The sequence below is a fragment of the Nelumbo nucifera genome, chromosome 4 (assembly GCF_055504915.1).
Source record: "Nelumbo nucifera cultivar China Antique chromosome 4, China Antique-T2T, whole genome shotgun sequence".
In the NCBI taxonomy this organism is placed as follows: domain Eukaryota; kingdom Viridiplantae; phylum Streptophyta; class Magnoliopsida; order Proteales; family Nelumbonaceae; genus Nelumbo; species Nelumbo nucifera.
In genome coordinates this window covers 35,576,456-35,595,900 of record NC_142652.1, presented here as the reverse complement: position 1 = coordinate 35,595,900, position 19,445 = coordinate 35,576,456, and the positions used below count along the sequence as shown (strand labels likewise).

The window sequence follows — 19,445 nt, the reverse complement described above, 5'->3', positions numbered from 1 at the left end:
GGTCCAATCAAAGTTGTGTTGTACAATGATTATAAGTACTTTGTAATTTTTGTTGAAGATTATTCGATGATGACATGACTCTATCTTATGAAAGAAAAGAGTGAATTGTTCTCCATTTTTCTAAAATTTTATGCTAAAGTTTGCATTCAATTTGGTGTTTACATTAAAATTCTTTATTCTGAGAATGGGAAGGAATACTTCTATACTCCATTTCAAGAATACTTAGAACAACATGGGATCATCCATCAAAACTCTTGCACCTATACACTTCAACAAAATGGGATGCTTGAATGTAAGAACCATCATCTACTTGAGACTGCTCGGCCCCTTTTGCATCACATGAGTGTTCCTAAAGCTTAGTTTGGAAGGTGTACAAATGCAAATATGTAAAGTGAAAAACCTTGTATTTTATATTATTTTGTATGTATTTGCATTGTACATATTTGCATTTGCATTCTTTCCAAACTAATCCTAAACATTTTTGGAGTGATGTTGTTCTTGTAATTTGTTTTATCATTAACTAGATGCCATTGTTTGTCTGTGGAGGTCAATCTCCCTTCTTTGTCTTGTTTTCCATGTTGTCCCCCTTTTCTCCTATTCTAAGGTTTTTTGCATGTGTTTGTTTTGTTCATAATTTACATTTGGGGATAGACAAATTAGATGCACACTCTACCAAGTGTATCTTTCCTTTGTATGTCTTGATGTCACATTCATTGTGTCTGTTCCATTCTTTACAAGTAGTGAGAGTCATCCTTCATCATCTGTGGTTCCTCTTCTAGTACCTATCACTACAGGAAAAAATGGTTTTAGCCACGAACAAAACCATTGCTAAACGCTCCTAAAAACCATCACTAAAGGCTATAGCAACGGTTTTTTGTCCGTGACGGATATTGGCATGGCTAAAACTTATAGCCATGGATATTGTACACCATGGCCATAAATATACGTATAGCCATGGTTTTAACCGTTGCGAATTTAAAACTTTTCTTGCAACAAATTTATTATGTACCATTGCTATATCAATTTGTAGCAATGGTTTTAACCGTGGCTAAAATGTGCAATATTGATGAATAACTAGCAATAGCAACGGTTTTAGGTAAAATCGTCGCTAAAAGTATTAAACTTCTTTTGTATTACCACAGCTTTTTTTTATGCTAAAAGTATTAAATTTCTTTTGTATTACCACAGGTTTTTTTTTTTTGTATATTAATGGTTGCTATATGATAGAAAAACTGTTGGTAAAACAACTACTAATGGAACGTTTAGCAACGGTTTCATGAAACCGTTTCTAAAAGTTTATTTCTCATTTGATCCTAAATAGACGCCATTACAAAAAAATATATATTTTTTCACCATGTACCTGTATAATAAAAGAAGTTTTTACAAATAAAACATGTACACATTTACACTATATCCATAATGGTCTTTGTTCAATATATACATTTTATATATTCTTTTTCATCACTAATAAAAGAAAAGAAAATTAACAAAATTATCCTCATTGCATCTGAATAGTTGCAAATATGCACGTGCATCACACTCAAGATTTTTGCTTTGGATCATAAGCTTCGATCTGTCAAGTTCAACAAAAATGAATACATAAGAATTGATGTCAAATATAATTAGATATATAAATTAAATAATGTAATAGATTTATATGCATTAAATAATGTAATAGATTTATAACACTACTCCCAGATCTGCAACAACTAAGGTTTGTACAAGGGAAATCTGCACCAGCATAACCCACCTTCAAATCCTTCTTTGCAGGACTTCTTTTGCCTTGCCTGGAATTCATATTGTGTAGACCAGAAGACTTAACAAGAGCCAAATTCAAATTTTTAGACAAAGAAAGGGAAGGTTCTAAAATGAATGCAAGATCTGCAATACCAAAAACAAAAGAATCTTCAAAAATTAATAAGTAATGAATTGTCAAAACCATATAATAATCTAAAATATCTGTTTATGCTTATGCAATTAGAAAATATTCCAAGATTGAAATTTTCAAGTTCCATGCAGCAGAGGATCCAGATTAACTCACACAGTTCCTTGAAATAGTGTTGGGTCTTGTGGTTTGGAGCTCAATGGCTCCATTGACTGGCCATTCAGGGCTTGGTCTGTAGTTTTCAATCACTAATAGGGCTTCACTTAGTATGGTCACTACAGTTTTCAACAATCAAAATACTGTTGAGCTCTAGAGAAAGCATGGATGATGTTACAAAACCAGTATAGATAAGTAGACATGTTCTAAAGGACCAAATAGGACATACCTGGATCCAAATTTAGTTCATTAATAGAACCACATTGTGATATGCACTTGTTCTAATGAATTTTTCTTTCATAAGAAATTAATTGACATTCTCAACAGAAAGAGGATTGGACTTTCATTGACAAAGAAAAATAATGAGTAGATAAAAGAAAAAAAACAATGTTGAGTTTACTTGCAAAAGTGGGAATGGAGATCCATTTCATACTTAGGAGTAAACTGAAACAATGCAAACCCAAAATAAACATTTACTTATTTGGACATAAGAAAAACTTGGTGTTCAAAAGGAATGACAAAATGTTAATGAAACTTGTCTTTTCTTGAAAATGGCTATTCCAGGTAAAGTATAGTTAACCCACTCGATTCAGCTATTTTCTCTTTTGATCCAAATCCCCATATATGCTACATTAATCATGCACTGTTATATATATATATATATAGTAATAGCTAGCTCATCGAAGTAACCAAATCAGTAATTCCAAACTGGGATTGCCTAGCCCAACAAGTAGATGTACATGATGAACCTGAATTGGTAGAGTCATAAGAATTCAGATCTAATGCCCAGTCAACCCCACAATCTTCTTTTCTTATCAATGCAGGGGAATAGTACATCTTCAGAATTCCTTTTTACCTCCCCTGTATTGTGTTAAACAAGAGATATAGGTTCAAAGGGGATATGCATTGTAAAAACCCAGGTAACATGGTAGTCCCAATAATTGGACCAACTTATGACATTTTTATCATTTATTAAAACATGATGTAGGGGAGAAGTAGATCTTTAGAATCCCAAACTCTGCTGTCTTAAGAGTGATTTTTTCCCTTCACAAGTATAAGTTAGGACTGATATGTTCATGATATGTCTAATTGCCTATCTGGAAAGATTCTTAACAAGGTTTCCTCCCGTATAATTGAATTCATTAGCATTCAGCATATAGCATACAAGTTGTTTTTAGACCCATGTTCCCATTGCTTGCTGGGAAGATGCTTGGGCAGATACTAGTCACCAAAAAAACTGGACCCCAAGGGAAAATTGTGAGCAAGGTTAGACATTAATACCTTCCTATTTTCTTATCTACTAGACTACTTCATCAACTAGCTCTCCATTAATGTAGAGCCGAGACCAAAGGCTTTCTAATGAGTCTTCTATTTCCAAGTTCTATGTAGCATATATATATGTGTGTGTATGTGTGTGTGTGTGTGAGGAATTTGGTCTTTAGGTTGGTATAACCATTGCAAGAAGTTAAAGGACTGGATTTGGTTGTCCTGGCTTGGCCCTACTATAAGTGCTTGAGATCATATCAAATATTCAAGCAGTGTTTCAGGACTTGATCTGTGGCTATGGCCCAAACCTGTTAACAATTGCCTCTACTCCATTAATTTGAACTTGTACCCATTTAAGCAGTTGGGAAATATGTACTATAAAAATAAACCAATTCTTGGGAAATATGTACTATAAAAATATTATCATCAATATAGCTTAATTTTCTTCTAAAAAGTTAATCAGATAACTTTTCTTTTGAGAATGATGAACGAAACAATTATACAAAAGAAAAAATCAATTAAAAATTAGCTCTAACCAATAAGCAATTAATAACCCCAACTTCCTAGACAGTCTACGAAAAATCAATCCCTTACATATACATCAAACCCAGCAAACTAATCAATCTTCTTATCCAAGTGAATGAGAATCACATCAGGACCTTCACATGACTATAAATGAATGGCTTGAATAAAGATGAATCCTGTAAGGTCCATATAGAACACAACTTTATGACATAAATAATACATGTCAATTCTTCCATTTCAGATAAACAATATTCCATAGGCACGGGCATGCATGCATTTGCATAGGCATATAGATACATAAATGTATTTCTTTTTCTTTTACACAGATAAACATAATTGCTAATGAAGAATGAAATCTACACGGCAACTTTCTTAGTTTTCTCAGTGGAACAAACTTTGCTACAAATGCCAATGCAATATGTACACCAAATATAAAACCCCCAAGCTTTCAATCCCAGTGAAAATACAAGAAAATTCTTCAACTATAGGAGCAGACATGTAATTTCTTCATGATGTCATTAAATTAGCCAAGAACATATAATTTGTGATAGAATTCTACCAAGAACGTGATAATTATTCAATGTCATAAAATCAAATAAGAAGGGACTAAATTCTTCATATTCCATTTGTCTTTGTTTCCAAGTATGTCCTATGGATCTATACAATAGTCACTCCCATTTTGTTTTTTGTAATAGTGTGTTTTTTTTCGTTATGCTACTAATAGCTCCTTCCCTAAACCTAACTAAAATCAAATGCATCAAAGAGGCCTATAAAAGGCTTCTAAGGTCCTAACCCTGCCCAACAACTATTCTAAATTTGACTCTTTTAATAGGTATTACATGACAGTATCAAAGTGTGAAATCCCCTATTCAGGAGAGCTCTAAATGATTAGGTGGTGGTCTCAACTTATGGATTTAATGCAAAAACTATGTTGGGCTAGTTCCAATTAGCACACTTGGGAATGGGAAGAGGATATGGAGGTGGAGCAAGGATGAGGTGTTCTAGGTTAAATGCTTTTTTGAGAACCTGATTGGAGTTAGTGTAGAATAATCTAATAATTCTCTAAATGTAAGAAGCCCATATCACCTCCTAAAAAGATGGAATTTACATCATATTTTCAGGAAACAAGAAATCAATTAGATATGGTCCAATATGACAAAGTGATATTTCTTCTACTCATTATTAATGGTAGAGAAAAGACTTAAACTTACCCATATGCATCAAGAATCTCTTGAAAAGCATAAATAAATTTATTTGTTTGGAAATATGTTAGTGTATATTCCTTCATATTCAAGGCCTGGAATATGGATCCAACTTTTGAGTTGCTGTCAAATGCTACTCATTGTAAGGCATCTTGAATCTGCACAAAACAAAGAATGATATATTAAGGGTTTAGTAAAATATTTTGACATAGATGATTTATTAAGGGTATGATATATGTTGAACTAGAGAAGTATTGAACATTTAAAGGAAGAATACCTGATTTGTAGCAAAAAGAGAAATAAAAGGCTCCAATCCTCTACAACAAGAAGTTTCTTTGTTAAATCAAAGCTATGCATTTTCAGTGTATGATATATATATGGATTTTTCCTTCCTCACCTTCAAGGTTTCGAAGATAAAAAGTTCAAGTATTAAACATGAATTCAACTAATAAATACCACTAATATCTTTCTATTTTTTTAGCTTAATGGAAAAAATGGATAGAGATGGGAAGAAGAAAATTCCATGGAAGAAATTCCCACATTACAACCCTTAAGAAACAAGAAACTCCATTTAATAGAATAAGTTTGGACTGACCAAAAAGCTCCACCGTTTATATTCATAGTTGATAATCTTTAACAAATTGTCTTGATGATGCATCAGCCCAACACCAATAGTAGTCTTTAGCTTGTTATTGATAAAAAAAAAAATAGTCTTTAGCTCAAAAATTTTCCTAGATACCTAAAAGTCGGAATTTTCATAGATTTTCATATTATGCCATAGCAGTAATTTTCTTTTTATAATAAAATAAAAATTCAATAAGAAAATAAGTCTAAAATATATATAAGCAGACCCAATTAGGCTTGTATTTTTAAACTATGGATTGAGATTGGATTAGGCTTTGACCTTAGGTTGGGCTAGGCCCAGAACCAAGGCCCAAGTCTTAGCATTGGGACTGGGTTGGTCCAAAATCCAACCTAACATGACTAAGTGGCATCCCTGCTCATATGTAAATCTTTTCTTAATAAAAAGATTTTGGCATAATGAAATTTTACCTTGAAGCTTGCAGTATTCAAGCCTTCGTGAGTCTACAACTACAGAATGAAAGCATAACCAGTGGTCCCCAAGAGAATCCAATTCAATTCCATAAATATGATAGAAAACTTAGAAATATTGGCTATCTCAACATTGGCAAACCTTTGCTTATCAACAATCTAAAGGGCCTGGGGATCTGAAATAGAGCACAACCAAGTAATCACCACTTGGTAGCTTAATTCTAGCATCAAACCATTCAAGCCCATGAGAAGGTTAGTTTTGATCCTTGAAGAAACTCCACCAGTTCTTCCTTGGGGGAAAAACTACAGGCCTGGGTCGGCAGTAATATTATGTCAATAATATTAGGTCAGGTTAGGTCAACCCCAATTTATGTCAATAAATTACATAATTGATAATATTATTAATAAGCTGCTTATTTTGTATGTGAGATGATAACATGATAAACTTGACTGAAAATAGGTAGGCACCTTTATCTTTTTTATAATTATATAATTGGGTTGGTGAGATTGGACCTAAAACTATTCAAATCCCTGCCCAGGCCTGTAGTTTGCAGTCTAACCCTCTCCCAACCCAATTGGCCTGTATGCTTTACTCAAAAGAAAAATTAATAAGTGTGCTTAACTACCAAACTAATTGCTATTCTCTATACATGATAAAGACACTCCTTTGTCTTTATATATGTATGTTACTTAACTGTAATATTAGTATAATGAAAAAATAAAAAATGATGGAAACAAATGTTATAATATTGTGATAGAAGGAATAGTTGACCAAAGGGCCGATGGATACCATCACCATTAGAGATACTTAAAATCCGAGCACTAGACTTTTATATAGATGACATTATCTAGAGATGGACCCACTTAGCATGTTCACCTTCAGTCAAGTAGGAGCTCAACCAAGTTTGGACGCCTCCCCCTCAAGTTGTGAAACTAAACTTTGATAAATACATTAGAAAATCCAGGTCTCTAGAGAAAAGAATTTTTAACAGTATTTAAGAGAGGTCTTATTGGCTAATTTTAGGCCCAATTGGTTTGGGTTTTTCTATTTCAGAACTTTTTTTTTTCTAGCCATTATCTGGTTCTAGACATGATTGTATATTTTTAAAGCTTTATTTAGTTACTAACAAGCTCTTCTGATCTTATAAATTATCCAAAAAATCACGGAATGAATGACACCCCCTGGATCATATCCAAAATATGCAAACATACAATCTTCATCTGTTTAGATCAATACATTCATACCGTTATTGAAGTAAATGAACAAAATATATATTAATGAAATTATAGGGGTAAATGAAAAATTCCTAAAACACCAGAGCATAATTGTTCAAGTAATTCCTACATTTCTCAGCCACGAACATTGTAAGGACATGCATTGGCTCAAAAAATGAAAAACTGTTTTATTTTCAAATCTTTTGATTTTCCATTATTTATTCTGGTTTCATCTGGACTGACCTTCCACAACACATCTTCGTGCACCTTTATAGGGCTCAATTGTGCCTTCGGAAGATGACAATAGAATATGGAAAACAAACCACAATGGTGAATCTTCATAGAATACCTTCTAATAACTCTTTTGGTGAACCTTATACCATCATTTAGGAAACATGCTATTAGTTTATAGTTTATCCATCATGGTAAATTTTTCAGTTTTTAATCACCTAAGAAGTAAAGGCATTTTCTGAGCGGCTAACACATATAATCCCACAAAGAATTGAGTTACTTCCTAAAATGCACAGTAATCAAATAACACAAATACACTTATAGATTTAGGTAAAGTATAAGGAAACAGCACAAGAGTTTGATCTAAGAAGGTAGTAACTTATGCTTTTCAGATTTATACTTTCTTTACACATCGTTACTTTGCAAACCCCAATGCCTGTTTATTGAAATGAGACTCTATTGAAATAGAGGTATGCACACCTTTTATTTGCAAACCCATAGGAGAGAGAGAGAGGGGAAAAATAAAGGTGACAACGGAGAATGACAGAGGAGGAGAGAGGGGGAAAGGAAGAGAGAAAACAATAGCGGGGAAGGAATAGCAACAAAAGAGAGAGAGAGAGAGAATGGAGGTTTAGAAATAGGTCATTGGGTTAAGAGGGAGAGAGAGAATGGAGGGAACGCAGGCCAAAATTTTGGGGAGCGCGCGTTAACCCCCAAGTAGCCACCGTCCTAAGCAGTTTATCAAATATTAGCTTCGGTCTGGTTTAGGTACCGTTGCAGTAGGTTAATTTAAACAACGGATTACAGGACCGTGACAAACCTGTTGCAAGTAAATCAATTTACAACCACGGGCAAAGAATTCCGTTGCTATATAGTGTTTAACCACGGTTTTTTGCCCGTTGCCAGAAAAAACGTGGTTAAAAACCATTTTTCTTGTGGTGTATTGATGATCCCATTCCTCTTGTTTCCGTTACTCTCGCATCTTCGTCCTTTTCTTTGCAAGTTTTTACCGAGCGACCACCTATCAAGTACGCGTATATGCATTGATAAATACTTCCTCTAGTTTCTTCAACATCAAACAGATCTAACAGTTGTTCCTAACCATATAATGTCTTTTTCATCTGATCTTGATCTTCCCATTGCATTGCGTAAAGGTAAATACAGTTGTACCTTGCATCTTATCTCTAATTATGTTTCTGTCTCTTGCCTTTTAATTAGTTAATTTTTCTTTTATCAATTATTTATATTCCTAATAATGTTCAGGAAGCCATTACCTCCTTAGAGTGGCGAAAAGCAATGGAAGAAGAACTCTCAACACTTAATCATAGTCACATGTAGGAGTTTACCTTTCTTCCTCCTGATAAACATATTATAGGTTGTAAGAGGGTTTATATAGTCAAATACCCTACCAGATTGTAGCATAGAGCGCCTAAAGGCTATGTTGGTGGTCAAAGGGTATTCTTAGTTGTATAGTGTGGATTATATAGAGAGATATTCTCTCCAGTTGCCAAAATTGGCTCATTTCGTGTATTGATATCCTTAGTAGTCATGTTTGATTGGCCCCTATATCAAGTTGCCATTAAAAATGCCTTTGTACATGGTGATCTCAGTGAATAAGTATATATGAAGCAACTACTAGGGTTTGTTGCTTAAGGGGAGGATAGTAAGGTATATTTTTAAGAAATCAATTTATGAATTGAAACAATCTCTGTGTACCTAGTTTGGTAGAACTAATGAGGTAGTTAATTACTTTGGTATGAAACAATGTTAAGTTGATCATTTTGTGTTTAGCTATGATTTTGAAGCTAGAAAGGTCATGTTGGCGGTATATGTAGATGATATTGTCATTACAGGCAATAATAAATTGGGTATTGATAAATTGAAAGCTTTTCTGCATGATCACTTTCAGACAAAAGATTTTGGCAAATTGAAATACTTATTGTGCATAGATGTTATAAAGTCGAAGCGTGGCATAAATTTGTGTCAGAGGAAATATATGCTTAAGTTGTTAGAAGAGACAGGATTGTTGGGTACTAAACTAACCGAAACACCTATGAACCAACACCAAATTAAGCATCATTGCGGGTGAAGAATTTGATGATCCTAGAAAGTATAGGAGATTAATGGGTAAGTTGAATTATTTAACTATTACCCGGCCAAACATTTCCTTTGCAGTAAGTGTAATCAATTAGTTTATGCAGAAGCTTCACATTCTCCATTTGAATGCAGTTTTGAGGATTGTACGGTATTTGAAAGGGGCCCCAGGTCAAGGATTATTATACAAATTAGGAGAAATTCTTGAAGTAAAGGGTTATACAGATGTAGATTGGGCCAATTCATTGTTTGATAAAAGGTCTACTATATGATACTATACCTTTCTTGGAGGAAACCTAGTAACATGAAAGAATAAGAAACAAATAGTGGTAACAAGAAACAGTGTTGAAGCTGAATATATAGAGCTATGGCATACACAACCTGTGAGTTAGTGTGGTTAAAGGACCTTTTCCATGAGATTGGGTATACATTCAACAATCCTATAAAGTTGTATTGTGACAATCAAGTTGTTGTTTACATTACATCTAATTCAATCTTCCACGATAGAACAAAACATATTGAAATTGACTGTCATTTTGTAAGAGAAAAAGTGTTCAATAGGGTGATAAATACAATATATTTGAATGCAGAGAGTTAATAGGCTGATTTACTTACAAAAGGATTGAGTCAGGGAAAGGTGGATCATATATGTAAGAAATTGGGATTGTATGATACTCTCCAACTTGAGGAAAAGTGTTAGAACCAATAGCCCAAGGGTATTTGAGTCATTTTAAAATAGTTTATTCTAGTGAGTTTTGTTTATTATGTTTGAGATTGCATAGTGTCCCATACTTAAAGAAGGGCACAAAGGTCATTGTACTTTGTGTGTTGAAATCTATATATATTATTCTAGTTGGCTGGGTTTAGTGATTTTTTCTCTCTATCAAAAAGAGCAGCCAACCATCTCTTGACTTCTTCTCTCTCTTTCTATTCTCTTCCTCTCCTTTTTTTCTCTCTATTTATCCTTGTGTTGCACCACCCCTACACATTTTGAAAACTGACCTTGTCGTTAATTGTTAATGGAAAAAATGAAATGTAAAATTTGCATTCTGTTATTCTTCAAATTAGGAAAATAAAATCCAAATTTTGAGAAAATAGAAAACATAGCTGTTCCGTCTCCATCTCCATTTCTGTCACCGTTTCCGTTTTGTCTTTCATTTTTATGGATGAAGGCGTTGCTATAGAAAAGTCTGAAGGGATTTGTGAAGCATATGAAATCTTGACAAACGAGTATTGAAAGCAAAACAAAATTAAGAAATAAAAAAAAAAAGTAAAAATAGATACTTTGACCGCCTAGTTCGAAAGACGATAAAAACTAAGAGTAAAAGTACAAAGAAATTGTTACAGACCAAACCCTTCCATGGAACGGATGCCATTTATGAACAATTTTAGGGGGAATAAATTGTTCACGAATTTTTTCTCTATATCACCATTAGAAGAAAAGCTGTCATTTTATAAACCTAACTTAAAAAGGGATTCATTATTGAATCCATTCACAATGGTTTGCAGATGTTTTGAGAAAGCAAAGTACTCGAGTGAAGAAGAAATGATTGGCACTTGAAACAATTTCTTCCAAATGACTTCCACCCATATTTGGTCTACAATCGTTTGTTTATGCATCCACCGAAGGTCGATTGCTCGGGGGCTGTGCACTGTCCTGTGCCGTGTGTCCTTAAAAAACTTCTCATTTCTCAGTTTCTCAAAATGCAGGGAGTCGAGAAATTTTTAGTGGAAGATGAAATTCATGGATTCACCTGTGAATCTGTGATCAAGCTCCCAGTGTGTGATGCACTCCTCTCTTTCGAACAAGACAATGACTCTATGCATGTCGGCACCTCTATTTGGCCCTGCTCTCTTGTCCTCATCAAATTCATCGAGGGTTGGCTTGTGACCCACACCTCATCTCCCTCCACTCTGAACCCTTATGCTCACCTTCTCAACTTCTTTGGCAAGCGAACCATTGAATTGGGCTCTAGATGTGGCCCTGTTGGAATGGGAGGGACTCTTCTTGCTTTGCCTGGACATCATTCTTACTGATATAGCCCCAGTCATGCTTGCACTCAAGTGTAACCACAAATACAATAAACCCACACTTGGAAAAAACTTGAAGATCAAAACCCTAAACCTTTCTTTCGATTTCGTCATCGCCAATGATGTCGTTTACATAGAGGAGTCTGTTGGTCCACTTGTTTCTGCCATGGAAGCTCTTGTGTGGAATTCTGGTGTCGTGTTGTTGGGTTACCAATTGAGGTCACTGGAGGCTCACCGGTTGTTTTGGGAATTGTGTAAGAGAGTTTTCACGATTGAGAAGATGCCCCACAAGGATTTGCACCCAGTTGTTCAAAACACCATGGGGATTGTTCAGACACCTTCTTACCCAGCTTATGGAGGTTGAACAAAGGGTTACATTGGGTTTTAAAAGAATTTTACATGTCACATGGTGTCACATATGCATAGATTTTGACCATACATTAACAGATGATAATAGAAGAGGTGGAACTACTCAATTGTCAGAAATAGTAAGGGTGGTTTAAAACCATAGTTAAATAGTTAGGGTATAGTTTGTCAATTAGTAAAATAGTAGGGATAGTTTAATCTTTCAAATGTTAAGTCTAGGGTGTCAATGGTATACAAAAATCCGATTTTGAATTCGAGATTCGATATAATCGAATTGAATTTGAATAATTAAAATATCTAATTGCTCGAATTCAAATATCTAGTTCATAACGAATAGCTAATTGTATTTGAATTTGGATTTGACTTGATTCAATTTGATAAATTTCTGAATTTGACAAATTATTTAATTCTTATATATAATATATAAAACATTTAAATGTTTTATATAATATTATATACTTTATATAAATAAAATATTTATTTTATATATTTATTAATTACCTAAACTAATTAACTGGTCAAATTTGAATTTGAATATTAATATTCAATATCCGTCAAATATCAAATTTTCTAATCAGATTCAAATTTACATTTTGCCTGATTCGATTTGAATTCAATCCGTTTACATTCCTAATTAAGTCTAACAAATATTCTTTCTTTTTCTTGAACCACTTCCACAAAGCTTTCAACCAATAGAACCATTGTGATTTTCATCTTTCTTGATTGCTAGATATACATGAATTGACAATTTAAGAAATCCAATGAAAATTTAAGAAAATGTGTTTTGTTCTATAAAAAATAATAAAATAAAATGAAATCTGACAGAAAATTCTAGAAGAGAAAAAAAACCCAGATGTGAAACAAGTTTCATCTTCCCAATGTTTTACTAATATGACACTACCATCTATGTCATCCAATGTGGCATGGTGATGAATTGGTATGGTGCATCACATATCATACAACACTTTGAGCAAAACTATATAACCTCGGTCTTCTTCACTATATAAGCTCTATCGTTGTCTTCTTCTTGAAGCAGCTTGAAGCTCTTGATAACACATTTACAAACATAACACCCCTTTACATTGGAGAAAAATAAAATCTAATGAAATCCTGGATTTTGAAAATTCTTGTCCATTAAATTGGCATAATATTAATTGGAAGTGTGATTGGTGTTGGTTAGTACTTTAAACACTTCAACATGAAATAGGATATACCAGACACTATCTAATATAAACGCCTAGTCAGCATATCTGTTGAGACTATAAACATCAAGTGTTAACCAAACACACTATTCAATAGTCAAAACTTTTTAGCCTAAAATGGCAATGATGCCAAACACAATCTTAGTGGCCCAATCCTCTAAGACATTTCTAATGGGTTGAATTATTCATAGGGGCAGGGGAAAAAGGTCAAAGTAGATTGGGTCAAAGGTTATCCATTGGGTTCCTGCTAGTTTGAAGCTAGTCACACCTCACAAAATCCCCAAAAAAAATAAATAAACAATCGAAAAATGAATGGAAATAAACCTTGAACAAAACTGTGCTTACCTTCCTCTTGATTGATCTCATGGATCAGTGTCTCTGCATCTTCAATGTCTCACATAGCCTCATTTTTTAGGGAGTTTCATGCGTTTTAAGCCTTGTAAAGATCAGAGCACAACCGTGAGACGAAAAGGGAATGCTACACACTTCATATATTTTTATTAGAAAATACAGGTTAATTAACCTACTTGGAGTGGAAAACAGAAAGATTTTAGAGCTAGAGTGGGATCTGCTGCTTTATTTTAGACAAAATTCATTTTGAAAGAGAAGCTCTTTTGTATGAGGGAACTCAGAGGAAATTAAAAATTTTCAAATTTTTTATCCCAATAATTAAAAGGGTAAATTGATGAAACCTCCCCTTAAGTTTTTGACCATTGCTAAAACCTCCCCTAAAGTTTGGTAATGGCAATCACTTCCCCTGAACTTTTTGATACAGTTGCAAGTAGATCCTCTATGGTAAAAACCTCTAATAAGAGTTACAAAAATGTCTAAAATACACATGCAGTTACTATTGAGTATGGTTTCTACGGATGAAAACAATACAAACTTTATGAAAAGAAAAGAATTTAAAGTTGCAGCTTTACCTTTGAGTGATTGATATGAAGGTCAAATTTGGAAAATAAATCAATTTCATAAAAGATATTGGAAGTATTTGGTGTAGTGATTCATATGAAGAGAAAATTTGAAAAATAAACATTTTCGTCAAAAGTAACTGCATGAGTATTTTGTAGGGTTGTCCATGAAAAACCGAAAATCCGAAAAATTGAACCAAACCGAAAAAACCGAACCGCAAAATGCGATTAACCGCACCAATCAGTATAGGATATTTGAAAAATCGAAGGACCAGCTCGGTTTTCAATTAACCTACAAAAAAAACTGACAGTTAACTGAACCGACCAGTATATATATTTTTATGTATATTTTATATATATTTTTAATATATGTCACATATTCTCTATATATTATATGTAAATATATATTCATTATATATATATACTCATTATATTTATAATGATATATTTATAAATATATTATATATTATATATTTTTCAATTATTTATAATATATTATATATCATTTATTATTTATAGTATAATATTATACATATATTTGTATAATATATATTATAAATATAAAAAACCAAAAAATTGAAGAATCGAACCGATCAAAAATCGAAACCAGTGGACCAGTTAACTGGGGGTACCAATTCGGTTTCTATTTGGAGAATGGGAAAAACCGGTACCACCAGTTGGGTTTACAAAAAAGTACTATGGTTTGATTAATCGAATCGTGGACACCTCTAGTATTTTAGATATTTTCATGACTCTTTTTAGAAGATTCTATCAAAGGGGGCCTATTTACAACTATGTCAAAAAACTTCGGGGAGGTAATTGCAATTATTAAAGTTCAGATAAAATTTCAGCAACAATCAAACTTTTGGGGAGGTTTAGCAATTAACCCCAATTAAAAATATGAGACATGCTTTTATGCATGAAAAAAGCATGATTTTGTTTTTGAAAACAAAAACAGCTGTGATGTTAAAAAATAATTTCATTATTCATGTAGAAACCAGTATGTCATATATATATATATATATATATATATATATATATATATATATATATGTTAATTTTCTAGGTAAGAATTGGATGATTGACCAAATGAGCCTATAGAATATCATACATTTATATATTGAGCACCCATACTATCCATGGTTCCGGAACTAGAAAAATGGTGTTCCTTTGAAATTTGAACAGAGTTTTTTTTTTTTTTATAGCTTTCTCAGCCATGACATAGCAATTAAATGGTGTAAGGTGTGTCTTATACACGAATATCATAACGTTTTTATTTGATGACATTGAATAACAAATAGTGAAATTATATGTACACATGAATCACATAGAATGGTTAAAAAGTTAATTATAATAGAACTGCCTCTTTTGCATTATATGGTTCAAAAGATGAAAAATAAAACAATGTCATTTTCAAAGAAAAAAATGGTATGGTCTTTGGGTTCTGAAACTATACCACCCTTTTAACTGAACTATGGACTGAAAACCACCTCTATTGGATCTTGGATCCTGGATCCCCATATTATATCTATATGCATTTACATGTGGAAATATATTTAAGATAAAACTATTTATAATTCATTGGTAGTTTCTGAAATGAGAGTAAAGAACATATATCCTGTCTTTATGCCCGCTGTGTGTTTAGATAAGAGGGATAGAAAACGTCTAATAAAAATTTTAGAAAGAATGAAGCATTTACTTTTTTATAAATAGTATATATATATATATATATATATATACACACCTGTGACACTTTATTTGGATGAAGATCTACTAAAATACCCCACAAAAAGTGATTCATTAGCATTTGTGCACCAAGATTAGAGATATTGACATTGACGGATAATAATTTTTTGGTCCAATCCCTGAAGAACTCGGTGATTAAGTGGGCACCGTAGCATTTAATTCACCTGTGTTTCTGACTTATAAGCGTTTAATTCACCTGTGTTTTCTATTTGATAGAGATGTAGGCAGATTGGGCATTTAAAGTCTTTGGATTATTTATGCTTAAAGTGAAAACTGTATGACATCTCAAAAAAGATATCAGAATTTTTAAATTTCAGCATGATACCTCTTTAGTGATTCAACATCATCAAAGAGGTTAAAAAACTGTCAATTTTAACAATTCAAGACACGCCTCCTTTCCCAAATCTTGGAATTAATCATTGCAACAATGGACAACACTTTTTTTTCAAAAATGGATTTCCAAATGCAATTAATTTGCGTTTCCGTTTTTTTTTTCTGATGTGGCAAACTTGTGAAACGGAACAACAAAATCGTTGACTATGACACAGAAGGTTGTGTTTGCACAATTATTTGAAAGGCAAAGGGAGGTTTTTGTAAGGGTGAAAATAGAGGAGGGATTTAAATAATAACAATTCCTTCGTTCATTTTCTCTATAACCGATTGGAAACTCTCAGATTAAATAATTCATTATAGGGTTGTGGATAAGTCACTGACTCGCCCGAGAGCCTTAGAGGGCTTGACCTGCAAGGGCAACCATACAATCCATTGGCTACCAACTACCATGTGAACCACGAAGATCTCAACCTATAGAGGAGACCTTGCAAACAGAGCTGATGAAGTTCGTCTAGGCTGAATTGCAATCAATAGAGTTGCTCAGTCTGTTGGCCATCAACTCTCACAGAAACCATGAAGGGTTGACCTGCGGGGGCGGCCTTACTCCGAGGTGCTTGTCGCCAGAATACTGGTCGTTAAGGTCATTCTACTACTAACTATTTTACGACAGCATGAGTGCACTGAACTTCTCCTCCCATGCCCACATCTGGAGATTCGTGCTTCAGCTCATAAAACTGTCGCGCTTCAATCCTGGCAGGAACTGTTGATGGTTCTACTGTAGGGAGAGGGGCATTCACATGAGATAGTGATGTGTTTGTCTAGGGTAATAGGAGTGCTAGGTTCGGCACAGTTGCTACTCCAAGAAGTGCTAGGGGCACTAAACTTACTTGGTTGTCACAAAGGGGTTCTCAAGGTTCATCACAGATGCTCCATTAATTGATACTTCATTCTTGATGTTGGTGTTGCTCAAAAATGTCATTGAGTTGATAAAGGTGAAAACTAGAAGGTGAGAACTTAACTTTCTGATGTGTTTCCCACAAACAGCACCAATTGATGGTGCGCAATTTAGTTGCTCCTAGCTGGAAGGCAACTTGAACGTCAGTTGCTTAGTTGGCTAGTCAAACTGCAAAGCAAGTAAGGCTCAAAGTACCCGTGTGGATGCTCTAATGCTTAAGTTAGTTTTTAATGAGTGTGAGCTGAAAGTTTGATAGCAAGTGAGCTAGAATGTAATAAATCACGCGTACCTCATGTCATTGGGGTTGGTGCATTTATATAGGCATTGTTTGGCATGGACTTCACGCATCGTGTCATTGTCTTTCCATTGAAATAATAAGGCATTGAATCTTGGATATAAACACCAAATCAAAAGTAAATCATGGAAAGTCAAGTATAACTGTAGTAATTTAGTATTTGCATGGAATGTCAAGGGAAGTTTTAGTTGTTTACCTTAAAAGAAATGTATATATAACTGTTCATATAGATCACATGGCTATGGATGCCATGGATGCATAAGACCTTTTGTATGTAATGAAGTCCATTTATAACACTTCCCGCCCCTGTGATTCCTTGTGGGGAGCTCTTTATCATGACACCAAAATTCAAGAATAGGATAGACTAATGAATAGCATACATGTTAGGGTAATCCAATTTGATCACCATTATGTTGAGATTCATGAATGAATAGTGTATAAAGAGAGTCTCACATTCAAAACAAATGAGACTTATATACAAGAATAGCCCATAAGTGTGTGTGTGTGTGTGCGCGCGCGCGTGTGCACGTACATGTATAGTAGGGGTGCTCACTTTTTGGTTTTTTTTAAAACTGAACCGGTGGTACTAGTTTTTGGAAAACTAGTAATTGAAGCCAATTGGTTAACTAGTCAATCAGTTCGGTTAACCACCGATTTGGTTCATTGCTTTTTCGATTTTCATAATATTATATATAATAAATAATAAATATTATATTATAAATAATAAATAATATATTACATATTATAAATATATATTTATAATATAATACATATATGTTCATTTATAATATATAAATAATATAAGATATATATGAAAAATATATAATATACATAAATATATAAATATATGTATACTAATTGGTTCAGTTAACCAGAATTTTTTGTTCGATTTCATCAGTTTGGTTCAATTTTTTCAGTTTTTCTTGCTCACCCCTAGTGTATGTCTCTCTTAAAAAATTTGAGATATAAATCAAGTTTTTAACTTTGTTGGGGTTGTGCCTTATTTTTCAAGTGTTGGATTCATTTTAGTCTAATGACTATGTGGTCCCTCCCTTAAGTTAAAGATGAGTTTTACACATAAAAGGTTTTTTATATGTAGGGTTTAAGAGAGAGAAAATAGAAATTAGTATATTATTTTTCTTGTTGGAGAGAAAAAAAAAAGGTCGAGGAAAAGATGGTGCTCTTGGTGTAAGAGTGGTTTTTGGAAAACTAGTAATAGAAACCAAATCAAAGCCAATCAGTTAACTAGTTAATTAGTTTGGTTAATCATTGATTTAATTCATTGGTTTTTCGATTTTCATAATATTATATATAATAAATATTAAATACTATATTATAAATAATAAATAATATATTATATATTATAAATATATATTTGTAATATATAAATTATATATGAAAAATATATAATATACATAAATATATAAATATGTATGCTGGTTGGTTCGATTAACTGGAAATTTTGGTTCAGTTTTGTCAATTCTTTTCAATTTTTCGATTTTTCTTGCTTATCCCTAGTGTATAGGTCTCTCATTCAACATTTGAGATCTAGATCAAGTTTCAACTTTGTTAGGATTGTGTCTTATTTTACAATTGTTAGATTCATTTTAATCTAACAACTGGTGTGGCCCCTCTTTTAGGTTAAGATGGGTTTTACATATGTTTCTTTTGTATGTAGGGTTTAAGAGAGAGAAAATATAAATAAGTTTATTATTTTTCTTGTTGGAAAGAAAAAAATGGTTGAGAGAAAGATAGTACTCCTAGTATAAGAGTGGCCTTTTTCTCTTGCTTTTGTTTTTGAGGTTAAGAGAGAAACAGAAGAATGGGTGTACAAGGGTTAAGGGATGGTTCAATTATAAGCCATAAGGTACCTATGTTGTTTTGTTGTTTCTCATTTTCTTTTATAGTGAAGAACAATTTTTTTTTCTCTTGTGGATGCATGCGGTAAGGCCAAATCACGTAAATCATTTGTATTCTTG

General features: G+C 33.1%; 1 long non-coding RNA gene and 1 pseudogene across 1 annotated transcript; one reads left to right on the top strand and one right to left on the bottom strand.

The window, feature by feature from the left end:
• Positions 1-1,358: 1,358 nt before the first annotated feature.
• On the bottom strand, positions 1,359-8,334 carry LOC104607396 (uncharacterized). Its single transcript, XR_016085945.1, has 5 exons — positions 8,014-8,334; positions 5,312-5,351; positions 5,044-5,192; positions 1,751-1,881; positions 1,359-1,573 (listed from the first exon to the last, which is right to left on the bottom strand). It is a non-coding gene; the product is annotated as an uncharacterized LOC104607396 (long non-coding RNA).
• A 2,992-nt stretch (positions 8,335-11,326) lies between these two features.
• LOC104607445 (uncharacterized) lies at positions 11,327-12,022 on the top strand (annotated as a pseudogene).
• The last annotated feature ends 7,423 nt before the right edge of the window (positions 12,023-19,445 follow it).